This window comes from Bombina bombina, chromosome 2 (genome assembly GCF_027579735.1).
Source record: "Bombina bombina isolate aBomBom1 chromosome 2, aBomBom1.pri, whole genome shotgun sequence".
Lineage (NCBI taxonomy): Eukaryota > Metazoa > Chordata > Amphibia > Anura > Bombinatoridae > Bombina > Bombina bombina.
Window position 1 is genome coordinate 1,168,805,284 of NC_069500.1, and position 27,901 is coordinate 1,168,833,184.

Consider the following 27,901-nt stretch of genomic DNA (forward strand, 5'->3'; position numbering starts at 1 on the left):
AAACCCTGTGCTTTCAGGGAATTCCAGACTGCACCCCAGCCCAATAGGCTGGCGCCCGTCGTCACTATGCCCCACGCTGGCCTGCGGAAACACATTCCCTGGGACAGATGATCCTGTGACAACCACCAAAGAAGAGAGTCTCTGGTCTCTTGATCCAGATTTATATGAGGAGATAAATCTGCATAATCCCCATTCCACTCTTTGAGCATGCATAGTTGCAGTGGTCTGAGATGCAAGCGAGCAAACGGAACTATGTCCATTGCCGCTACCATTAGTCCAATTACCTCCATACACTGAGCCACTGACGGCTGAGGAATGGAATGAAGAGCTCGGCAGGTGGTTAAAATCTTTGATTTCCTGACCTCCGTCAGAAAAATTTTCATGTCCATTGAATCTATCAGAGTTCCCAGGAATGGAACTCTTGTGAGAGGGATAAGTGAACTCTTTTTTACGTTCCAACCGTGAGATCTTAGAAAAGCCGACACAATGTCCGTGTGAGATTTGGCTAGTTGGTAAGTCGACGCCTGAATTAAGATATTGTCCAGATAAGGCGACACTGCTATGCCCCGCGACCTTAGAACAGCCAGAAGGGATCCTAGCACCTATGTGAAAATTCTGGGAGCTGTGGCCAACCCGAAGGGAAGAGCCACAAACTGGTAATGCTTGCCCAGAAAGGCGAACCTGAGGAACTGGTGATGATCTTTGTGGATAGGGATGTGTAGATACGCATCCTTTAAGTCCACAGTGGTCATATATTGACCCTCCTGGATCATTGGTAAAATAGTCCGAATGGTCTCCATCTTGAAGGATGGAACTCTGAGGAATTTGTTTAGGATCTTGAGATCTCAAATTGGTCTGAAGGTTCCCTCTTTTTTGGGAACCACAAACAGATTGGAGTAGAACCCCTGCCCCTGTTCTGTTTTCAGAACTGGGCAGATCACTCCCATGTTATATAGGTCTTCTACACAGCGTAAGAACGCCTCTCTTTTTGTCTGGTTTACAGACAATTGAGAAAGATGGAATCTCCCCTTTGGAGGAGAATCTTTGAAATCTAGAAGATACCCCTGGGTTATGATTTCTAAAGCCCAGGAGTCCTGAACATCTCTTGCCCAAGCCTGAGCAAAGAGAGAAAGTCTGCCCCCTACTAGATCCGGTCCCAGATCTGGGGCTACCCCTTCATGCTGTCTTGGTGGCAGCAGCAGGCTTCTTGGCCTGTTTACCTTTGTTCCAAGTCTGGTTAGGTCTCCAGACTGACTTGGATTGAGCAAAATTCCCCTTTTGCTTTGCAGCAGGGGAAGAGGTAGAGGGACCACCTTTGAAGTTTCGAAAGGAACGAAAATTATTTTGTTTGGTCCTCATCTTATTTGTCTTATCCTGAGGAAGAGCATGGCCTTTCCCTCCATTGATGTCTGAAATGATCTCTTTCAGTTGAGGCCCGAATAGGGTCTTACCCTTGAAAGGGATGGCTAAAAGCTTAGATTTTGATGACACATCAGCAGACCAGGACTTAAGCCATAACGCTCTATGCGCTAAAATGGCAAAACCTGAATTCTTTGCCGCTAATTTAGCCAGTTGAAAAGCGGCATCTGTAATGAAAGAATTAGCTAGCTTGAGAGCCCTAATTCTATCCAGAATATCATCTAATGGGGTCTCAACCTGAAGAGCCTCCTCCAGAGCCTCGAACCAAAATGCAGCTGCAGTAGTTACGGGAACAATGCACGCTATAGGTTGGAGAAGAAAACCCTGATGAACAAATATTTTCTTTAGGAGACCCTCTAATTTTTTATCCATAGGATCTTTGAAAGTACAACTGTCCTCAATAGGTATAGCTGTATGCTTAGCCAGGGTAGAAATAGCTCCCTCCACCTTAGGGACCATCTGCCACGAGTCCCGCATGGTGTCTGATATGGGAAACATTTTCTTAAAAGTAGGAGGGGGAGCGAAAGGAATACCTGGTCTATCCCACTCCTTAGTAACAATGTCCGAAATCCTCTTAGGGACTGGAAAAACATCAGTGTAAGCAAGAACCTCTAGAAATCTGTCCATTTTACACAATTTCTCTGGAACTACAATAGGGTCACAATCATCCAGAGTCGCTAAAAACTCCCTGAGCAATAAGCAGAGGTGTTCTAGTTTAAATTTAAAAGCCGTCATATCTGAGTCTGTCTGAGGGAACATCTTTCCTGAATCAGAAATCTCTCCCTCAGACAGCAAATCCCTCACCCCCAACTCAGAACATTGTGAGGGTACATCGGATATGGCTAATAAAGCATCAGAGGGCTCAGCATTTGTTCTCACACCAGACCTACTGCGCTTCCCCTGCAACCCAGGCAGCTTAGATAAAACCTCTGTGAGGGTAGTATTCATAACTGCGGCCATATCTTGCAGGGTGAAAGAATTAGACGCACTAGACGTACTATAATACATATATGTTCTTTGCAATTTATTGACCTTTCAGTGCATGAGGGACACATTCTAAGTGGGGGTTCCACAATGGCTTCTAAACATATTGAACAATGACTTTCCTCAATGTCAGACATGTTGAACAGGCTAGTAATGACTACAAACAAGCATGAAAACACTTTATTTAGTTAAAAAAACAACAATCTTAAAAAACGGTACTGCGCCTTTAAGAGAAAAAAAGCATACACGTTCTGCAAAACTGCTTTAAAATGCACCAAATTTTTCTAATTTTTGATAGCAGAGTCAATATGTGTAATTAAGTTTGCCCCACAAGAAAATTTAACATTTAACCCTTTATTGTGCAAACCTGATTGAATTAAGGCCTAAATCCGGAAAAAACACCCCCAGCACCTTGCCACAGCCCTGCTGTGGCGCCTACCTGCCCTCAGGGATTGAAAATATGGGGTTAAAGCTTCGATTTGGCCCAAAACATCCACAAGGGCCCTCAGGAGTTGGAGCTTGCTGCTTGCTGAGTGAAAACAACTGCGCATCTGAGGCGCGAAAATAGGCCCCGCCCATCTCACTCGATGTCTCTACAGCCTCAAAGAACCGCACCAGAGCAGTTTTAAACTAGCCATGTGGGTTCTGAGACCCAAAAAATAAGCCAAGTGTACCCTCAATAAAGTTGCCCAAAAAACTTTATTGCTCACAAAACGTTAACAGCACTCCCAGTTCAGAAAACGTTTGCCCACAAACATTCAAAACTCAGTGTCAACCATTTTTTAATTAGCCCCTTATGCAAGCTTAGTAATGCCTTTCTATAGCTCTTAGGATTACTGCTTACCCTTACCCTCATGGGGATACTGTCAGCCTTTCTGAAATACACAGTCTCTCCAGAAAAAATGACTGAACATACCTCACTGCTATATAGCATGAAAACGTTCCTCACACTGAAGTTTCCTGTACTCCTCAGCCTCTGTGGGAACAGCACCGGATCTTAGTTACAAATGCTAAGATCATCATCCTCCAGGCAGAAGTCTTCATCCATCTGCTGCCTGAGAGCAAATAGTACACACAGGTACCATTTAAAACAAAAAACTCTTGCTTGAAGAAATTAAAAACTAATATTTTATCACCTCTTTCACTTTATCCTTCCTAGTACCTAGAGTAGGCAAAGAGAATGACTGGGGGTGGAGCTAAGGTAGGAGCTATATAGACAGCTCTTTTGTGGTGCTCTTTGCCACTTCCTGTTAGCAGGAGGATAATATTCCCACAAGTAAAGGATGAATCTGTGGACTCGTCGTACCTTATAGAAGAAAATTTCATTATTCACAAACAGTTGGCAATTTTAAACACTTGTCTCATTTTCGTCTATTATAGCATTTTAGTTATTCAAGTCATATGCTTGGATGAACAGTATATCTACATAGGTTCACCAGTTGATGATTGATGGCTGCACCTGCATGCCTTTTGTCATTGTCATCTCATACATGTGCATTGCTATTCATTCAACAAACCATATAGAAACAATGAACACATTTACATCATACAAGTACATTGGAAGGTTGTTTAACATTGGATTCTCTCTCTCTCTCTCTCTCAATCAGGAAAGAGAAATCATGGCTTTAGTGTCCCTTTAACATCACGATTTAAAAATCAGATACCATTAGGAATTATGTACAATAATAAGATATCATTAGAAAATTATTAGAGTTGTCGCTTTTTGGGAAGTAACAACAATGCTATACTGCTTTATATAAATGAACATATCTGAGAGAGAATCACAATAAATACATAGCTGTATATAACGCACATCACACAACAACAAAACACACATTTATCTTTTTAATTAGCACACAATAAGAATGTTGAAAAATACAACACACCGAAGATTTGCAAACTAGACAGGCAGGTTGCTAATATGATGACATCATTCTAAGCTTCAATCAGAGAGATTACAGCATTAGGTCTGTACCGCCCCTTTCATCAGCTTCTCAATCAATATTACAATATTACATTGTAAGGATTCCGGTCCACCTTTTCCAGTTTTCCTCTCATCACATGATCTCTGCCTACCTGCATTTAAGTGTTCACCTGACTGCAAACAGGTGCTTAGTTATTGTACTTGGTAGCAGAATCTAGCTCCTAGCTCTCTTCAGCTACTAGGTTTAAATTAAGCTTTTTGGATTACAAAGATTCTACCAACTGTTTCCAGAGTTATTTGAAGCTCTCTGTATTATTTGCCAGAGGATATCTCAGCATTCTTATTACCACCTGAACAGCTTTATAACCTTAGCTACGGATCCTCTCTCTGCTGTAACAGCCTGTCTGACTAACAGCCGCCTCAGCTAGCTGCAGTTCTGCACTCTGGATTTATCACAGAAACGGATACCGGGAGTAACTACAGACACTTGCTAAAATAGAGCCTTACGTTTCCAGCTGGTCTTCTGACTGTCAGTCAGCTGTAACACTCAGTCTAAGCCGTTCCTCTGGATCATTGCATTCTAGTGCTACGGCCGCTCTGACTGCGGCTCCTCCCCCATCTTCTGTGACGCTTCTGAGCTGCAGCCACACTGAACTGACAGCTGAGCTGAAAACTGCTTTCTGCAGCACGCTCTCTCACCATGAAAAGGAAAGTTTTCTGTTCAAGCAGTGTTCATATCGGAACTATTCCTGCTCTCCTATTCTGGCCATTTGCAATTTCACTTTAGCCATCCTACTAACATAAGTAAGAAAGTTTTCTATTTTGAAAGTGCTGCTGTGTAATTGTTCTATTTTTAACATCAGTCAGCATATCCTAAGCCTGAACTTTCTCAGTCTGTCTACTACTGTCCAGTTATATCTGACATACAGTTGCAACCTAACTATTTGATAAGTATTGTGGACTCTTATAAATACTTACCAACAAATTTTCTCTGAGAGTTCCATATCATATTGAAAATAAACTCACTTCATAGCTCTACGGTCTATGCATAACAATAGCCTGTGTGCGAAGGTGATACAAAACAACACTTTATTGTCTGCAGTTGCGATCCTGTGCCTTTGCCACACCAGGCCTTACAGAATAACTAAGCCATATCCAGCAGACCTACCTAATATAGTTTATAATTTGTCCTAAAGAGTGAATGAACTCACTCAAGGAATGAAGGAGTTAAAGGCTGAAAATGAGACCTTAAAGAAGGCTATTAAAGACATAGCCCCTCCTAAATCACAATCTACAGAATCTTCTGTTGAACCACATATATCTTCTCCGGAACCTTTTAATGGTGATAGGTCTTTGTACCGCCAGTACAGAAATGCTTGTCTGTTAACCTTCAATTTAAAGCCTCTCACCTACCCGAATGACAGGGTGAAGGTACTAACTATGATCACGTATCTACGTGGGGAACCCCGCATCTGGGCTGATACTCTTTTCGAGTCCAATAGTCCAATTCTCTCCTCGTTACAGTCATGTCTTGCTGTTATGGATGAGTTGTATTCAGACTCAAATTTACAGCTCACTGCTGAAACCAAGCTGAGGAAATTAAAACAAGGTAACAGGCCCGTTGAGTGTTACATAACAGACTTTAAACAATATGCTACCGACAGCCAATGGAATACCATCGCATTGAAGAACCAATTTCGCCTGGGGCTCTCAGACCAGGTGAAAGATGAGTTGGCACGCACTGAGCTCCCAGATTCACTGGAAGGCCTTATAAGACTTTCAATGCAAATCGACCGGAGGTTGAGAGAAAGAAGATCTGAACGCCAATTTGGAGATTCCACACATAAGAAACCTAGCACACCCACTCATGTACCTGTACCTCACACCTCAAGCTCCAACAGTCCTGAAGCTATGGAGATTGTTTTTTTTCGTGGCCCTCTTTCTTCAGAAGAGAGATTCAGAAGAAAGTCTAGAGGCTTATGTATGTATTGTGGATCAGCTTCCCACTCCATCAGAGAGTGCACTTCTAAAAAGAGTAAGTCCTATTCTAATGTGACTTCTATGATTGTGCATGATAAACCTGCTCATTGCATTTTACCCCTCTCTTTACAGTGGGACAGCAAGCACATGAAGATAGAGGCCATTAGTGACACCGGGGCCCAAGGAAACTATATTGATGCTTCCCTTTTATTGAAAAATAAAATACCTCTGATCAAAAAATTGTCTCCTGTCTCTATTCGAGTAGTCAATGGTACAGAACTCTCATAAGGTCCTATCATCCACCACACAATTCCCATTCTTGTTACTACCCTTGATTTACATCAGGAATACATCACTTTTGATGTTATTATGTCACCTTTTTTCCCCATTGTTCTAGGGTTACACTGGCTCTGTTTACATGAACCAGTTATTACCTGGAGTTCTTTGAAGCTGGATTTCATCTCACCTTATTGTAAACAAACGTGTTTCCAACAAATACCTCTTTTGCATATGACAGAAGTCACACAAATTCCGGATGTCTACTTGAAATTTTCAGATGTATTCAGTAAAAAGGAGGCAGAAATCCTGCCACCTCACTGCTCCTACTACTGCCCCATTGACCTAAAACCTGGCACATCACCTCCATTTGGACATCTGTATCCACTCTCTCAACCAGAGATTGATCACCTTAAGTCCTACCTGGACGAAAATCTAAAGAAAGGTTTTATTCGTCCCTCCGTCTCTCCTGCAGCTTCTGGGTTTTTCTTTGTTAGAAACAAAGATAGCTCTTTACGCCTCATTATAGATTTCAGAGAATTAAACAAAATTACCATCAAAAACTGGTACCTGTTGCCACTTATCCCGGAACTTATCGAAAGACTTCAACACGCTAAAATATTCACTAAACTGGACTTAACAGGGGCTTACAACCTAGTTCGGATTAGAGAGGGTGACAAGTGGCTTACCGCCTTTCGAACTCTGTACGGCCTCTTTGAATATCTTGTCATGCCTTTTGGTCTCACCAACGCTCCTGCAACTTTCCAATTCTTTGTGAATGATATCTTCCACGACCTTCTTGATATCTGCGTAGTAGTGTACCTTGATGACATCTTAAATGTGTTTTCCATACAACTGAAATAGATTTTCTTGGTTATACCATTGGACCGAACGGCATAAAAATGCAAGACAGTAAAGTTGATTCTGTCAAAAACTGGCCACAACCCACTAACAGAAAAGACCTACAAAGGTTTCTCGGCTTCAGCAACTATTATAGAAAGTTCATTAAAAATTTCTCCCATAAAGTTAAACTACTTACCAGACTTACCAGCACTTGTGTTCCTTTCCGATGGAATGTTGCCGCATCTGAAGCCTTCACCTTACTTAAAGACTCATTTACCTCAGTCCCAATACTACAGTTTCCTGATCCCTCTCTTCAATTTGTACTCAAAGTCGACTCCTCGGACTATGCTCTTGGAGCAGTTCTATCTCAAAGGAAAAGCCTAACACAACCTCTTCATCCCGTGGCATTCTACTCCAAGATACTTTCTTCTGCTGAGATGAATTACTCCATTGGTGAGAAGGAGCTCCTTGCCATAAAAAGGGCATTTGAGAATTGGAGACATTTATTAGAGGGCACGTCTCTTCCCATCCTCATCTATACTGACCACCGTAATCTAGAATTTCTACAAAAAAATAAAACACTCTCTAGCAGACAAGTTCGATGGAGCTTATATACTTTAGCAGATTTAATTATCAAATCATCTACAGACCTGACCCCAAGAACGGCAAGGCTGATGCGCTCTCCAGAAGAGACCCAAGACCACCAAATACTCAAGAACCCACCTCTATTATACCAGCCGCAAGATTCCTTGGTGTTTTACCTACATTTGAATCACAGGTACAGTCATCTCTACAAACCGATATGGGAATACCTTTCCAACAACTCACCTTATGAAACAACCTGTACTTCCATGGAGAGAAGTTATATACGTTCCTGAAGATCTTAGGAATGATTTGATCAGGCAACACCATGAACCATGTATCGTCCTGTGTGTGTCACCTTTTTGGCTCCGTCTGGAAAAAAAGGAAAGCATGTTATATATACATGTAATTCAAATATGGTATTATTAAAATGGTTATTTAATCTATACTAATTTTGAATTTATTTCCTATATAAATATCCCATGCAGATCTGAAATTATATGCCTGAAAAATACAAACAATATAGAGGTTATTAAACATTTTAGACTGACTAAATAGTTACCTCCCAAGCTTAGCAAATACCCATGTAATAATAGAGAATTAGACAATTTCCAAAATTTCTATATTTAATACATTCTGGGGCATGCATTCAGGGATGATTATTTGCTGTATGTTCAGTAAGTTTCAAAGTCACATCTTAACATGTGTCTTTGAGATTACAGCAGTCTAATTTCCATCTCATCAAGCTTCAAAAAGGGAGATTCCAGACACACCGTCTTTTACTCACCACATGGGGTCTTTTTGTACCTAAGAGTAATGTTGAAATTCTCACAAAATATGTCACTTTGGACTAGATTAACAGGCAGCGTTGTAAAAGGGTAGGAGATTTTATCTCACATTCCCAAGCAATCACACATATGGTTTCTGAAATTGTTGTTACATTTTAATTAAACCAAATGCTCTATTGTTCTCACTTTAGCTAGGAATGTCTCTTTTAAAGTAATCTTTATGAGTTTCCTGTGTAATTGAAAAAGTGGGGGAGAATTAAACATGGTTGAGGTCAGCCCTTCTGAATGAAATGAGTCATTTTCTACTGACCAGCAAAATATCTGATTAAAGATATATATTCATTAATCTTGAAATATATGATTAAAATATATATTTATTAACCTTACATATACCTTGACATTTCTAAAGTGCTGTAAGTCACTGGCGACTCCAAACATTTGTATTTACGCTAATTTCTGGACATCGCTAGTTTATCCGACTTACGATACGTTATGAACTGAAGGCGCCGTATATGTGATACCCCGATGTGTGAGGTGAAACTACGGGTTGCGGGGTTACAGCAGTTGCGCTGACGCTTGCGCCACATATGTAATTTTGCCCAGAGAGTACAGAGAATGCTGACAGTCATGGAAGGTCATATCAGACCTCGAGATTTTTTTAAAAAATTTTCATCTCTCCCTTCTCACTCTTAACTATCTTTCTCAACTCCCTCCTCTCTTCAATTTCTCTTTTTACCCTCTCCCTTCTCTCTCAGGCCATATCTTCTCTTTACACTCTTTTTTCCCCCTCTCTCATATCTCTTCACTCTTTTTTCTTTATTTTCTCTAAACTCTGCCTTCTTCTCCACTTCCACTTTTTCTCTACAATCTCTCTCTGCCCCGTTTACCTTCTCAGAAGTAACATTCTAAGCACGTATTGGGTCCCTACAGCCCTAGAGGAATGACATATCTTTCCACTTTCATGGATATATAATATCCCTTTAGATAATAGTTTTAGCACATAGCACAAAATGTGTGTTTGTCAGTGCCGCAATAGGAATGTACATTCTGCAAATAAAATGTGCAAACTTTGCTACTTACAACATGCCACCAGACTCAACATTCAGTAACAAGCCAATGGCTAGAGGGCTAGTGGAAAATTTGAGCCTATATATATATATATATATATATATATATATAATGTAAACACTTTTGAGCCGTTCCCAGTCCAACACCTTGTCATATACTGTATCACTTTCAATCACTGTTAAAACATGTATTTCAAACATATATATATATATATATATATATATATATATATATATATATATATATATATATATATATATATACATACTTTGTGAAGAACTCCACTGTTTCACCATTGTTTTAGATTTTTAGCACCTTATAAAAGTCTTTTATGTGCAGGATTTAACATGGACACGCTATCCATCCTCCACATATCTGCTTGCCTTAGGCTTTTAGAGCTATGGATTTATGACTCTAGCAATGTTAACATACCATAGCACATTTTTTTGCTCCACTTTTTATTCTAGGCCACAAAACATAATAATAACGGGAATGCAATATTTGTTACTGGCCCCTAGATGGCAATGTAAATTGCATTTATTCATTTGTTTAACTGAGACTATATTTTATGTTTACAAATATGTTACATTAAACAATTATAAATGGGGGGTTTTCAAACATCAAAAATATTTACCTGAGGTTGTCCCTAATGAAGCATAGGTTTTATTTCTTTTACAGTGCTGCTGCATCATATTTCTAAATTAATATAATTTTATTTAATTCCTGAATAATTCAAAGCACTCTTTAGTGTGATTTATGTTTTCACCAGAAATTATAATTAAATAATTATTTTTGAATCTCTTGTAATAGAATATCTTGCAATTATTAAAGTTAAAAATTGTTTAATTAAGCTGCTTATTGGCTCAGCTGCAGTTTCCATTTAGGACGTGCTCTGTAGATCCCTAAGGCTAATTTAAAGTAAATGTCGAGTTTGATGAATCAGTGCCCAGTTTTTAAAAACCCTATTAAAAATAGAGGCACTTTTATTCATCAAACATTACATTTCACTCGTTTTGTTAAAATACTTACCGTTTAATCTTGAAAGCCGCTCCAGCGTTTCCCCCTCCCGTCGCAAGTCTCTTCATATGTCAAAAATGACGAATCCGGCTTCCTCCAATCACGGCGTTGCCTCAGGTAATGATTCCCTTGGGGGGAAAGCCGTGATTGGAGGATGCCGTATTAGTCATTGCTGACGTATGAAGTGACGAGCAGCAGGAGGGGGAATCACTGGAGCAGCTTTCAAGATTAAAAGGTATGTATTTTAACAAAACAAGTGAAATGTAAAGTTTGATGAATGAAAGTGCCCCTGTTTTTAATAGGATTTTTAAAAACCGGGCACTGATTCATCAAACTTGACATTCACTTTAACTTTGCAGGTGTTAAACAGCTACTGTAGCTTTGCAGCATTGCTTGTGATAAAATGATATGTTCTATCAGAATAGAGCACTGCATTTTCTCACTGCAATGGCCTTTTAATTGACAAATTAAGGAAAATTATAGGGCTATTAATTGCCTTTGTCATTTACTAATATTCAGCTAGATTACGAGTTTTGCGCACTATAGGGAAATTAACAAACGCAACAAAAGTTGCGTTATATAGCCCCCTATAGCGCAGACATTACAAGTTTTCAAACAGCCGGCTTGTGCGTGCGATATGGTTGCGTTGAGCTCCATACCACACAAAATACAAGCGCTGTTTTGATGTGCTCATGCACGCTTTCCCCATAGACATCAATGGGGAGAGCAGGTCAAAAAAAAGCCTAACACCTGCGATTGTGGAATGAAAAGCTCCGTAACGCAGCCCCATTGATGTCTATGGAGAAAATAAAAGTTAAGTTTAAACCTAACACCCTAACATAAACCCCACATCTAAACACCCCTAATCTGCTGCCCCCGACATCACCGCCACCTACCTGCAGTTATTAACCCCTAGTCTGCTGCTCCCGATATCGCCGCCCCCTAAATAAAGTTATTAACCCCTAATCTGCCGCTCCCGATATAGCTGCCACTATATTAAAGTTATTAACCCCTATTCCACCACACCCCAACATCGCCGCCACTATATTAAAGTTATTAACCCCTATTCCACCACTCCCCGACATCGCCACCACTAAATAAAGGTATTAACCCCTAAACCTCTGGCCTCCCACATCACTACCACTAAATAAACCTATTAACCCCTAAACCACCAGCCCCCCACATCGCAACAACCTAAATTAAACTATATTAACCCCTAACCCTAAACCTAACCCTAACACCCCCTAACTGTAACATAATTAAAATAGAGCAAAATTAAAGTTACAGTTATTAACTAAATAATACCTATTTAAATATAAATACATACTTACCTGTGAAATAAAACCTAAGCTAGCTACAATATAACTAATAGTTATATTGTAGCTAGCTTAGGTTTTATTTTTATTTCACAGGTAAGTTTGTATTTATTTTACCTAGATAGACTAGTTAGTAAATAGTTATTAACTATTTACTAACTACCTAGTTAAAATAAATACAAACTTACTTGTGAAATAAATTCTAAGCTGCCTTACACTAAAACCTAACATTGCAATAAATAAAAAACACTAAAATTACAAAAAATAAAAAAACTACCATTACAAAAAAATAACAAATGAAATTTTACAAAACAATAAAAATTATTTCTATTCTAATACCCTTTATAAAAAAAAAACACCCCCCCCCCCAAAAAAAACCTAATCTATAATAAACTACCAAGGGCCCTTAAAAGTGCCTTTTGTAGGGCATTGCCCTAAGGTTAACAGCTCTTTTGCTATGAAACAAAGCAAACACCCCCTAAAAGTATACAACCCCCAAAATAAAAATAAAGTAAAACTTAATCTACCCATTGCCCTGAAAAGGGCATTTGTACAGGCATTGCCCTTAAAAGGGCATTTAGCTCTTTTGCTGCCCAAGCCCTAATCTAAAAATAAAAACACACCCCAATACATTACACAAAATAACAAACAAATGATCAAAAATAATAAAAAGTATTCCTATTCTAATACCCATTTAAAATAAAAACACCCCAAAATAAAAAACCTAATCTAGAATAAACTACCAATAGCCCTTAAAAGGGCCTTTTGTAGGGCATTGCCCTCAGTTAAACAGCTCTTTTACCTCAATTTTTTTTACAAAGACCCACTAACATCAGCCAATCAGCCATCAAAAAATCAGCCAATAGGATTTTAGCAGCTCTAATTCCTATTGGCTGATTCAAAATTTTCAGCCAATAGGAATGCAAGGGACGCCATTTTGAAACGGCTCCCTTGCATTGGAGATTCAGTGTACGGCGGCGACCGTATGAAGAGGATGCTCTGCGCCGGATTTCTTCAGGATGGACCTGCTCCGCGCCGCCGGGATCAAGATAGAAGATGCTGCCTAGATAAAGATAGAAGAGAACGCCTGGATGAAGATTTCTCGCCGCCTGGATGAGGACTTCGCCGCCTGGACTAAGATTGAAGAGGCTGTCTGGATGAAGACTTTTTGCCGCCTGGATAAAGATCGTTCAAGCGGGACTTCAAAAACTGTAATTGGATCGTTGGGGGTTAGTGTTAGGTTTTTTTTTAAGGTTTTTATGGGTGTTTTTTTTTTTTTTAGATTAGGGTTTGGGCAGCAAAAGAGCTAAATGCCCTTTAAATGGGTAGATTAGGTTTTTTTAGAATTAGGTTTTTTATTTTAGGTGGTTGGTTGGGTGGTGGGTTTTACTGTTGGGGGGGGGGTCTGTATTTTTTTTTTACAGGTAAAAGAGCTGTTTAACTTTGGGAAACACCCTACAAAAGGCCCTTTTAAGGGCTATTGGTAGTTTATTGTAGGCTAGGTTTTTTTTATTTTGGGTGGGCTTTTTTATTTTTATAGGGCTATTAGATTAGGTGTAATTCTTTTTTATTTTGGATAATTTCGTTTATTATTTTTCATAATTTAGTGTTTTTTTTGTAATTTAGTCTTTTTTATTTTTTGTAATTAGATACTTTGTAATTTTAGTTTTAGGATTTTTTTAATGTGTAGTTTTATTTAATTGGTAGCTAGTTTAATTTTAGTTTAATAATTATATTAGTTTAATTGTTATCTTAAACTTAGTTCTTTTACTTTGACAGGTAAGTTTTAATTTAAGATAGGGAAATTGTAATTTTAATATAAAGTTAGGGGGGAGTTAGGTTTAGGGGTTACTAGTTTAATTTAGTTTATTGCAATGTGGGGGGCTTTCAGTTTAGGGGTTAATAGTTTACTTTAGTATAGTTTGTTGTGGGGGGCTTGCGTTTTAGGGGTTAATAGGTTTATTATAGTGGCAGCGGTGTAGGGCTTAATAACTTAGTACAGTGGGGGCAATGTGGGCGGATGGCAGATCAGGGGTTAATAATATTAAAATAGTTTTTGCGATGTGGGAGGGCGGCAGTTTAGGGGTTAATAACTTTATTATAGCGGTGACGATGTCGGGGAATGGCGAAATAGGGGTTAATAATTATTTTTCGTGGCGGTGATGTCGGGAGCGGCAGTTTAGGGGTTAATGAGTTTAATATAGTATTTGCAATGTGGAAGGGCCTTGGTTTAGGGGTAAATAGGTAGTTTATCGGTGTTTAGTGTACTTTGTAACACTTTAATTGTGAATGGATATTGATATTGTTCCAATCAGCCAATAGGATGAAAGCTCAATCCTATTGGCTGATTGCAACAGCCAATAGGAGTGAAATTCAATCCTATTGGCTGATTGCATCAGTCAATAGGATTTTTTCAATTTTTTCAAATTCAATCCTATTGGCTGATTGCATCAGTCAATAGTATTCTATCAGCCAATCGGAATCTAAGGGACGCCATCTTGGATGACGTCATTTAAAGGAACCTTCATTGTAGAAGAAGCCGTCGATTGAAGAGGATGCTCCGCGCCGGATGTCTTAAAGATGGAGCCGCTCCACTTTGGAAGGATGAAGATAAAAGATGCCATCTGGATGAAGTCTTCTACCTGTCTGGAGGACAACTTCTGTCAGCTTAGATGAAGACTTCTCCCGGCTTCGTTGAGGACTTCTTGCCGCTTGGATGAAGACTTCTCCCGGTAAGTGGATCTTTGGGGGTTAGTGTTAGGATTTTTTTAAGGGTGTATTGGGTGGGTTTTATTTTTAGCTTTGGGCCGCAATAGAGATAAATGCCCTTCTAAGGGCAATGCCCATCCAAAAGCCCTTTTAATAGGAATGGGGAGCTTAGATTTTTTTAGTTAGGCTTTTATTTGGGGGGTTGGTTGTGTGGGTGGTGGGTTTTACTGTTGGGGTGGTTGTTTGTATTTTTTTTTACAGGTAAAAGAGCTGATTTCTTCGGGGCAATGCCTGCAAAAGGCCCTTTTAAGGGCTATTGGAAGTTTAGTTTAGGCTAGGTTTTTTTATTTTGGGTGGGCTTTTTTTATTTTAAAAGGGCTATTAGATTAGGTGTAATTAGTTTAAAGATCTTGTAATTTGTTTTTTATTTTCTGTAATTTAGTGGGGTTTTTTTTGTAATTTAGATAATTGTATTTAATTTAGGGTATTGTATTTAATTTAGGGAATGTATTTAATTATAGGGTTAGGTGTTAGTGTAAGACAGGTTTTATTTTACAGGTAAATTTGTATTTATTTTAGCTAGGTAGTTATTAAATAGTTAATAACTATTTAGTAACTATTCTACCTAGTTAAAATAAATACAAACTTGCCTGTAAAATAAAAATAAACCCTAAGCTAGATACAATGTAACTATTAGTTATATTGTAGATAACTTAGGGTTCATTTTACAGGTAAGTATTTAGCTTTAAATATGAATTATTTAGTCATTAATTGTAGGTTTTCTTTAGATTTATTTTATTATATTTAAGTTAGAGGGTGTTAAGGTTAGGGTTAGACTTAGGTTTAGGGGTTAATAAATTTAGTATAGTGGCAGCGACGTTGGGGGCGGCAGATTAGGGGTTAATAAATTAAGGTAGGTGGCGGCGATGTTAGGGGCGGCAGATTAGGGGTTCATAATATTTAACTAGTATTTGCGAGGCAGGAGTGCAGCAGTTTAGGGGTTAATATGTTTATAATAGTGGCGGCAATGTCCGGAGCGGCAGATTAGGGGTTAATATTTTTATTATAGTGTTTTCGATGCAGGAGGGCCTCAGTTTAGGGGTTAATAGGTAGTTTATGGGTGTTAGTGTACTTTTTAGCACTTTAGTTATGAGTTTTATGCTACAGCGTTGTAGTGTAAAACTCATAATTACTGACTTTAGAATGCGTTATGAATCTTGATGGGATAGGCTGTACCGCTCACTTTTTGGCCTCCTAGGACAAGCTTGTAATACCGGCGCTATGGAAGTCCCATTGAAAATAGACTATATGCAAATTGCGTAAGTTGATTTGCGGTAAGGCCAAAAAAGTGTGCGGTGCCCCTAAATCTGCAAGACTCGTAATAGCAGCGATAGTAAAAAAGCAGCGTTATGAGGCTTAACGCTGCTTTTTTACTCATAACACAAGACTCGTAATCTAGCCGTGAGTTTTTTCTGGCAATGAAAGGAACTAATTAATATTAAAGCTTAACAGTTGTGTCACTTTTAAGAAGTCAGTGTGACACCATGTGCAGCTCCTGTGTATAGGGTGGCCAGCTGCACTCCACAAAAATATTGGAAAACCTGTAGCTGCCTGGACACAGGAGGAAGATGGGTCACACAATGTCTACCCACAAGAGTGCTACCTTTGACCCCACCATATGTTTTTCATAATTGAGCAGTCATTTTATCTAGTTGTCTGCTAGTAATGTTTCCTTTTTGGCTGCAAGTAACATAGATAAACAGTATTGAGTTGACCCCCAAGACTGCTAGGAACACACACAAAGTGGTGATTTGGCACCCCACATTACTGCCAGTAACACACATAATAGTATGGGCAAGACCTACAAAAAAAGTGTGGGAAATCACCAAGACGTCCACCCCCATACACACACGCACAGACTGAATTTGAAAAGCAAATTAAAACCAATTAAGGGTTGAATGGTTGCCTTTGGGCCTGAGACTCCTCCTCTGTCACAAAGTCTCACCCACTAAAGGCTGCGACACACTGCAAGCGGAGCGATGCGAGGCAAAACAGCTGCTTCGCTCCGCGTCGCATCGCTTCTGAAGTTCAGATATTTCATCTCTGAGCGCTCAGCTACGCAACCTGACGCTGTAGAGTGCTCAGAGATGAAAAGGCAGGACACACTGAGCGCACACAGATGCATGTACACGGTGCCCGTCGCTCTGCTTGCAGTGTGTCACAGCCTTAAAGGTGCAATTGTCCTATTTCTGCTGAGGGGAGATAAATAACTCCAGTGCAAGCCACACAGAAATGTAAGCACCATGTGTTTCACACATTGTGGGGTGATCACACAACAGGAGCGCTGAGAGGCTTGCATTTAGTGTATTGTAGGAAGTGTTACTGCCCATTACTAGAGGATCTCACTATAGCTCTAGCCAGACTGTGCTCCAGCTCCTCCCACCAGCAGCAACAGTGTTTACTGCAGAGTTTCTGTTCTCTGTCAAGGGGGAACTTAGTTCCTCCTGCACAGATAGTGCAGGAACTCTGTTCCCATGCGTTCCCACCCGACTTGACCCCTGGGCCATATGTGTAATGCATAGAGGCATATGGGACCTTTACCATTTAGTTTACAATGAGGGATGCTTAAAAATTGGATATTTAAGTGTCCAGTATTCTGGACTGTCCGGTTAAATATTGGACGCCTGACAACCCTACCTGTGTACAACAAGCAGCTCTTCGCTGCTGCACATTTTGCCGCCTATATTATTTTGTTTGTGGCATTTTATTTTATTGCCCTCCCTAGATTGTTTTTCTGTTTATCCTTATGGATCTGTCAATCTATCAACCTTCATTATATGTTGTTAAAAAAACCAACTTGTAAGTTATTAAAATGTGTGCATTATGCCGAGTTAGAAGTGAACTCTCATTGTACAGAAAAAAGAGGATAGTTTAGGGGTTAAATATACATTTTATAAGGTTTTATAGGTGTGGAGAATATTTTACTACATGTAGTTAGCTCATGCATGTTAAGATTATTTACCACGAGCTTTAGGTAAAAAAACTAGAACAGAAGGTTACCTGTAACTCAGAGAATGGTATTTATTTCATAAATGTAGCAGACAGCTGGCATTTACAGTATGTACAAGGATGTAACAGGAAATGAAGAAGTCTATTTCTTGGAGATAAAGGTGTTTTCCCAGAGAGAGTGTTTCTAGAAATGTAAATGAGATTCATGTACAGAATTGTTTTGGGCCCATGTTTTACATTTAGGTACCAGAGGGCATGACATTGGTTACTTATTGAATACAAGGCACTATCTAGCTATTTAATTTGAAGGCTCCTGTCTCATTTAGGCAAGAACATTTATTTGTATACATCCCAACATTTGTAGAATGGTGTTAAAGGGACATTCTACCATAGAATTGTTATTGTTTTATAAGATAGATAATCCCTTTATTACCCATTCCCCAGTTTTGCACAACCAACACAGTTATATTAATACACTTTTTACCTCTGTGATTACCTTGTATAAAGGAACTTTCTTCCAGCCCCCTGATCACATGACTGTGACTGTTTATTATCTAGTGTCTTACATTTAGCATTGTATTGTGCTAAATCTTAAATAACCCCCTGTGTCTGAACACAGTGTTATCTATATGGCCCACGTGTACTTTCTGTCTCTCTGTGTTGAAAAGAGATTTAAAAAGCATGTGATAAGAGGCAGCCCTCAAAGGCTTAGAAATTAGCATATGAGCCCACCTATGTTTAGTTTAAACTAAGAATACCAAGAGAAAAAAGCAAATTTGATGATAAAAGTAAATTGGAAAGTTGATTAAAATTAAAAGTCCTAGCTGAATAATGAAAGTTTAATTCATACTAGACTGTCCCTTTAAGGACTCGGGGAGGTCACTTATGGATAGTGGGTAGGATTATGGATGTGTCTGGTTGGTTGATGGGCATGTCTCGGTGGGCTAAGGGAAATTCTGCAATTTTTTTCTCAGAGGGACACCAGAACAGAGCTCAGAATTGGGGAATTAAACTGTCCCTCTCAAATAGGGACAGTCGGGAGGTCTGTATCTTACTTCTTTCTTGAATAAGTAACCAAAGGTGAATTCGTTTAGGGTTTCCATTTTCTGTGTATTTTAACTATAATTTGTGTGATGCTAGTTTTGTTTGAGACATTAAAAATAATGAAACTGTATAAATTATTTTTAGGTTGATTTTATTTTATATAATTGGTTTTAAATACCAAGTTAAGACTCCTAAAAGGACAACTTCCAGCTTTATTACAAGACATTAACACATTCCAAAAAAAATGACAACAAAACATTTTCTATAAATGACAAACATTTTAAATTTACTCACCCTTTAGTGCATAACCTTTCAAGGGACATTATACTGTAAAATGAGTTTTCCCCTAAGGTGTACCTAATGTTATAGTAGCTGCAGGGTATAACATGTATGTACATTGATCATTTATGTTTATTCTTATATATGAAATAGCTGTGTTTTTTTTCTGATTGAAGACTAAATCCATTGTTCTTAAGAACATGCCCATATAAATGTGCTGAGTCTGCAGAAATAGCATACCTTCTAATCTTATCTATCTCTTTCTACATTAAGGTCTCTTTATCTTATATCTCTGTCTATACGCAATGGCCAATACTTAGGGAGAGCAATTGAAAAAGAAAATTGTATTACCTATCTCTTCCACCCCTACCTCACTGGAAACTTGATTGCTGCTTCCTGCATCTTGTTTATATAGTTTTTATTCTATAATAGAGAATACTAAAGTATTCATATTTTCAGTAACGGTGGTGGTTTCAATAGGCAAAAACAGCTATTTTAAATGACAAAATAAAGGTAAACTGGCTACTTATAAATAATTTGTTACACTTAGGGCTCCATGTACTAAGCAGTCAGCGAGCTACCCGCAACAAATCTCGCGTCAAAACTCGCAAACTGATATGTACAAAGCCGTCAATTATGTTAAAACTCGCATCTTTAAAATTGCGAGCGTACTTATCCGCCAAACCTCGCTACCTCTCCATTTTTTACTGTAATTAGACACATTTGACCACCAACTCGCCAAAAACGAATGTACTAAAAAATCTATTTGTCCGCTCGCGTCAATCTCCGCCCCCACCTCGTTATTTTTGCCTCGCCACCTTTTAGGTGGCGGGCAAGGTACAAAACAATAGGAAAGCCACTCTAGACGCCAGTCTATACATATATAAAAGGCAGTAATATCAGCATTGTACTTACATTGTTCATTTCAGCAGCTATGGAGAGAATTCTGTTTTTGTTTATTCTCCGCTTGATGCAAATCCGGGCTAGAAGACAGAATACTGGAAATGTAGCTAATCCTATCGTTAGAAGAAGGAGAGTTCGTGTCCCCCGTGTATTCCTTCCACGGGTTGGTTTGCACGGCCTTTCTGACCGAGAGATCATACAAAGATTCCGGCTTGATCGTGAATCGATATTACACCTGTATCGAGAGATTGAAGATCATTTGGAGCCGATGACTGCTCGTTCGCAAGCTATTCCGGGACTTCTGAAACTATTAGCTGCATTGCATTTTTTTGCAACAGGCTCCTTTCAGGCAGTTTCTAGCGTCATTATTGGAATGAGTCAATCTGCTTTTTCACGCCACTTATCCAAAGTAATAGGGGCTATGATGGTTATTTTTCATCGATATGTTTGTTTGCCATCTACCCCTGAAGAATGGCAATCTATCAAGTCAAATTTCTATAGGATGGCTGGGATGCCCAATGTCCTAGGTGCCATAGACTGTACCCATGTTGCTGTAAGACCACTTCAAGCTCGTGAGGAGATCTATAGGAATAGAAAGCATTTCCATTCCTTGAATGTCCAGATGGTCTGTGACCCCAACATGAGGATTATCAGTGTCCGTTCTAATTTTCCTGGCTCCTGTCATGATTCTTACATTTTAAGGCAGACTGGGTTATACCGGAAGTTCGAGGACGGAAATATGCCTGACGGTAGCACGTGCCGAATTTTTTTCTCTGGCCAATTTAGCTTTGGCGAAGCGTTTAATGTCGTTGTAACGCTTCTTCAGCTGATCGACATCCTTTTTTCCTGGACCCTGTGCACTAACAGCGTCGCTGATCCTTTGCCAGATCTGCTTCCTCCTAGAAAAATTTGTCTGTTTGACACGACATCCAAACAAATAATCATGAGTCAATAATCATGTCAATCAAAACGACGTTTTGCTGATGAGAAAAGTGAGGATTCTTGGATTTTGAAGCGGTTTCAGATCCAGATGAAGCCATATCGAAATTGTAAATAAAGATCACAAAAACGAGCGCTCTGTAATTACTCTCCAAAAAATTTTGGAACAATAATAAAGTTGTTTAGAAAAGTTGTACATTTATAGGAGCAAAATTCTATTCCCGCGACTACTATGACGTTCATGACACCTTACATGTCATGTGTTAACAATTGGCCAGACAATTCAACTGAAAGTTAAGTGCATCAGCTTAGTCGCGGCGAGCGAGGCATCAAATTTATCAATATTCCGCCACTGCTCGCAGCGGGGTAGACGTGTCTATTTATTGTGGGATTATTAGTACATAGCTACAGCGGACACCATTTCGCCCGCGGCGAGTAACGGCGAGTTTAGCCGCGTCTAAAATGACGGATGAATTGACGGCTTAGTACATGGAGCCCTAAAGCATGTAAACCAGATAATTGGGAAAACATTAAAATAAAGAAAAAAAATATATTATTTAGGTAGTAAAACAGCACCACACAAGATAGGTACAGTATATTTGTTGCCTGAGGGGGGAAATGAGAATATTGGTTCCTACTTTAGGTGGAAGGTTTGATCCAGTGGAGGCCTACATGTGGCCTCTGTGATGCTAGTTGCCCACCACACACTTAAGACATGAGGACCCTTGATGTGCTTCCATACCCATTCATGCCAGGTCTATTCCACATCAGTGTGGGACCTCCTGACCTCACTTGTACCACTACATGCCATAATAATAAAATGTTTAGCTATGTATTCATTAAATTTCGAAATGTAATATTCGAATTTGAATGTGAGATTCAAATTTGAAATAGTATCTCTAGTCTACAACTGTGTTTAATAAATGTAATATTCTAATTTGAATGCTACATTCAAATTCGAATGCTGCATTCAAATTAGAATTTCACATTCAAATTCAAAATAGTATTTCTAGTCTAATACTGTTTTTAAATGTAATATTCAAATTCCAATGTGAATGAGAATAGAGCACTGCATTTTTTCACTGCAATGGCCTTTTAACTTGCAAATTAAGGAAAATTATAGGGCTATTAATTGCATTTGTCATTAACTAATATTCAGCTAGATTACGAGTTATGCGCGCTATAGGGAAATTAACGAACGCAACAAAAGTTGTGTTATTTAACCCCCTTTAGCGCAAACAGTCGGCTTGTGCGTGCAATATGGTTGCGTTGAGCTCCATACCACACAAAATATAAGCTCTGTTTTGACATGCTTGTGCACACTTTCCCCATAGACATCAATGGGGAGAGCAGGTAAAAAAAAAGCCTAACACCTGCGATTGCGGAATGAAAAGCTCAGTAACGCAGCCCCATTGATGTCTATGGGGAAAATAAAAGTTACGTTTAAACCTAACACCCTAAAATAAACCCCACATCTAAACACCCCTAATCTGCCGCCCCCAACATCACCGCCACCTACCTACAGTTATTAACCCCTAGTCTACCGCTCCCGATATCGCCGCCACCTAAATAAAGTTATTTACCCCTAATCTGCCGCTTCCGATATCGCTGCCACTATATTAAAGTTATTAATCCCTATTCCAAAGCACCCCAACATCACCGCCACTACATTAAAGCTATTAACCCCTATTCCACCACTCCCCGACATCGCCACCACTACATAAAGGTATTAACCCCTAAACCCCTGGCCTCCCACATCACTACCACTAAATAAACCTATTAACCCCTAAACCGCCAGCCCCCCAGATAGCAGCAACCTAAATTAAACTATATTAACCCTAACCCTAAACCTAACCCTAACACCCCCTAACTTTAACATAATTAAAAAAGAGCTAAATTAAAGTTACAGTTATTAAGTAAATAATACCTATTTAAATCTAAATACATACCTGTGAAATAAAACCTAAGCTAGCTACAATATAACTAAAAGTTATATTGTAGCTAGCTTAGGTTTTATTTTTATTTCACAGGTAAGTTTGTATTTATTGTACCTAGGTAGACTAGTTAGTAAATAGTTATTAACTATTTACTAACTACCTAGTTAGTATAGATATATATGTTACCAAAATACCATTACATATATGTAGAATAGTATTTATGAATAAATAGATCATATTTTCTATGTAAAGAACATTGGAATGTGAAATGTTCATAGCTTCATGTCGGGTAAGAGAATATGCGATCAGGTTTACACACGAGTAATTTCATTATTAATTTCATTATAAGAAATTAATACATGTTAATTTACTTTGTTTTCTTTTATATAAAAAAATTATGTATCCTGTCCTTTTGAAATTTTTATGGTTCCATGCAACATTGTAAATCGTTTCACCAGCTCCCAAGATTAAGTTTGGGGAAATGATGGCTGGAACCTTCTTGACTATTTATTGGGCATATGAATTGTGTAATGACATAGCTCTTTTTAACTGTTTTTATTACTCTTGAAAAAGACGTTAAAGTAACTTTGAAACACATTGAGCTTGTTAAATGCAGCTTTTACGAGCATATTAAAATTGCTTTAATAGCATATTTAAATTCTTTAAAGAGAGCCTGATCCTTTGTACTTATCTGCATGACATACACTAAACAATTTACGTACACTAAACGATTTAGAGTCTTTAGATATTAACTCCCTGTGAGTTTTTTTCCTTCTTTTGGTGTGTGCTTATCCGAATGTACTACAACATTGTGGATTTTTGTTTGCAGCATTGAGTGAGAGAGAGATAAATATTGGGAGACCCTCTGGATCTGTGCTGCCATTTGCTAAATCCATTTATTCATATAGATTATCTTATTAGAAAGAAGTTGGTCTAATTATTGCCACCTCACTAATTATCCAATGGATGGATGATAACAAATAGGACCAAGAATGTGTTTAGTGCCCAGTGTTCCTTTACCATATTTTTTGGGAACATGCTTTTTAAAATGATTCTGTACAGTAAAATGTTTTCCCAGTGACCCATTTTACCTTCTGGAGTGTGTTAAAGTCCTTGAAAATTATTTCTTTACCTGTGAGTTGTCATTTAAAATGCTGTTTTTCCACCTATACTAAAAACTTTAATACTGAGCAATGGCTACAGAAAAGCTATGTAAATTAAATAAATCAACCTTTCAGTGGGTTTAAGAGAGTCCAGGGGGTAGGTTTACCAATGTCAGTCTGACATAATATGCTGTAGTGTATCATGTCCAACAGACATTGCTGAATGCCGACAGCATATACGGTCTGCATTTATCATTGCAGAGCTGCTTGTGCAACTCCACCCCCTGCAGATTAGCAGCCAATAGGCAGCTAGCAGGGGGAGTCAATCAGGCCAATCGTATAGGATCAGGCGGATTGAAGACAGCAGCCTCAGAGGCAGCGGACAAGTTATGGAGCAGTGGTCTTTAGACCGCTGCTTCATAATTGCTGTGTCCGGCGAGTCTGAATGCTTGTGTGGGAACAAGGGCCATTCGGCCCTTGTTAAACCTACCCCAGGTCTTTTTAAAGGGTGTTCCTGAATTAGCCTAAGCACACCATTCCTTTAATGATTCATTCAAACCACCTATAAATCGCATAATATCTACTAACATAGTAACATAGTAGATGAGGTTGAAAGAAGGCAGAAGTCCATAAAGTTCAACCTATACAGATCCTACCTGATTTAATAACAAATAAAAGCCCCAACAGAGCATAATTTAATCACATTAAAAAGATGACCCATTTAACACAAGTAATCATATCCCTGAATTCTGCTTCTAGCCAGAAATGTATCTAAGCCATTTTTAAATGTATCTAAGATATTGGCATTTACTACTTATGCAATGATTTCCACAATTTGATTGCTCGTACAGTGAAAAAAACATTTACATTGCTGGAGATTAAGGGGGATATTTATCAAAGCATCAACTGATAATACGCTGGAATCCCACGTTGTATTTGAAGCGAGATTGATCCGCCTTAGTTAACAAAGCATCAAGATCATCAAATGTTGAAATGTGTGACGAAATATAAGCTCCCACAATCTCAATCCGACACAGATCGATGCTTGCGTCATTACAGATGTTTCAAATTCACATTCGACTCTATTTGACCCTTTTCCCAATTTATCAAACATTTACCAGGTATGCTTGCGTCAATTCCGACGCAGTCTGCCTAGTTTTTAAACTGCCACCCTTGAGGCCGCGGATGCCATAGAAATCAATGGGAGTCTGAAAATACAGAAAGCTTATGTTCGATGCTGCAAGAAAATGAAGCGTATCACATAATAAAAGTAAATCAGAAACTTTATTAAAATTGTATACTCTTTCTAAATCAAATAATATTATTGCTCCACATTTGGTGCACTAATAGATATAGAGATAACAATTAAATATACACAACATAATATAGCTAACTTCCTTTTTATTTTTTGTGAAAAATCTATGTGTACCATGTTTAAGCCATGTAATACAAATCCCACTCTCCACTTTGCACCAATTTTGACGCAAACTCCTAAAAATCCCACACACTAGTGAATTATTCAACCACTTTTGATTGGAAAATGCATAATCACATGATTTATGACATCAGCCAAATTCTGATTCAAATATACATTTTAAACTATCACTAACAAATCAAATTGCTCGATACTTGTGTCATTGATCACTCATCAGAACTTGTAAGTGCCATTTGTTAACATGCACAAATTCTAGCATTCATAATCATTTATAAAAAAAAATATGAGACAAAAGCATATCATTACTTTTTTGTATAACTAATAAATATAAAAATAAATTTCTATGATATATTGTTTCTTGAGGTATACATGTAGCTATTTCTTGGACATTAACAGCTGAAAAATAAAAGATTAGCTTTAGAGAAATGTGCTTGTTCATGGACATTAATGAAGTGGTATAAAAAAAGTTGGGAAAAAACAGAATAACCACAACATCGATGACTGATGGGGAAGTTTGGTTCTTCAGGTGGCAGACAATCGAGCAGATTACTAAGCCACCTAGAGGGGGCGACAAATTCCATATACTCTCTATTCAAGAGATAAATTGGATACATAAACTCGGTTGCCAACTCAAAATTCGACATTATCAATTACTGGCATCGATAAGAGGGAGGTTTTGGGGATATCAATACAGAGAGTTTGATTGTTCTGTTCACTTTCATCATGGCTTGTCCTACCTAACTTGAGGGTATGGCTGGTATTATCTCTCAAAAGCTATGAGTTTAAGGATTAAGCATGTTTATACTCGTTATGCTCTTTGTGTTGATGATTCCTCGGCCTTATGTATCCAATTAGTCTTGATCAATATTTCTTAGTTACACTAAGGATACTCTTTTCATAGTGTTACAAAAGCAAGTACATATAAATCTAATTATATTGTTTGCCTGCTATTTATTTGCAGTATAGGTACATATATATATTTTCCTTTTTTCTTTCTGTTTTTAGAAATTTCAAGAGGTTGAAATTCACATAATTTTTAAGTATTAGAGCTATTATCAGTTAGGATGCATTAGTCTATAACTTAGTATATCTTTTGTGAATTTTTTGATTGTATAATTATGAATGTATCTCATCCTTTGTTTTCATTTTTCAACATGTTGCAGGTACTATTTGTTGTGATAACGATATATTGAGGATTTGTTACTATCGGCCTGATTACAAGTTTTGCGTTATGAGGGGTGAGGTATTAACTTGCACGTTACTGTCACCGCTCACTTACCTACAGCGCTGGTATTACAGGTTTTCAGAAACCCGGCGTTAAAAGGTAAGAAGTGGGCGTAGAGCACAATTGTGCTCCATACCGCACTCCAATACCAGCGCTGCTTAAGTCAGCGGTGAGCTGGTTGTACGTGCTCATGCACGATTTCCCCATAGACATCAATGGGGAGAGCCGGCTGAAAAAAAGTCTAACACCTGCAATAAAGCAGCGTAAAGCTCAGTAATGCAGCCCCATTGATTCCTATGGGGAAACGAAATTTATGTTTACACCTAACACCCTAACATTAACCCAGAGTCTAAACACCTCTTATCTTACACTTATTAACCCCTAATCTGCCGCCCCCGATATTGCTGACACCTACATTATACTTATTAACCCCTAATCTGCCGCTCCGGACATCGCCGCCACCTAAATTATATTTATGAACCCCTAATCTGCTGCCCCCAATATGAGCGACACCTACATTATATTTATTAACCCCGAATCTCCTGCCCACAACATCGCCGACACCTACATAATGTCATTAACCCCTAATCTGCCGCCCCCAATGTCGCCGCCACTATAACATATTAACCCCTAAACCGCTGTACTCCCTCATCGCAAACACTAGTTAAATATTATTAACCCCTAATCTGCCGCTCCTAACATCGCCACAACCTACCTACATTTATTAACCCCTAATCTGCCGCCCCCAATGTCGCCGCCACTATATTATATTTATTAACCCCTAAGTCTAACCCTAACCCTAACACCCCCTAAATTAAATATATTTAAAATAAATAAAACCTACAATTATTACCTAGATTATTCCTATTTAAAACTAAATACTTACCTTTAAAATAAACCCTAAGCTAGCTACAATATAACTAATATTTACATTCTAGCTAGCTTAGGGTTTATTTTTTTTTTACAGGCAAGTTTGTATTTATTTTAACTAGGCAGAATAGTTACTAAATAGTTATTAACTATTTAATAACTACCTAGCTAAAATAAATACAAATTGACCTGTAAAATAAAACCTAACCTGTCTTACACTAACACCTAACCAACCCTACAATTAAATAAAT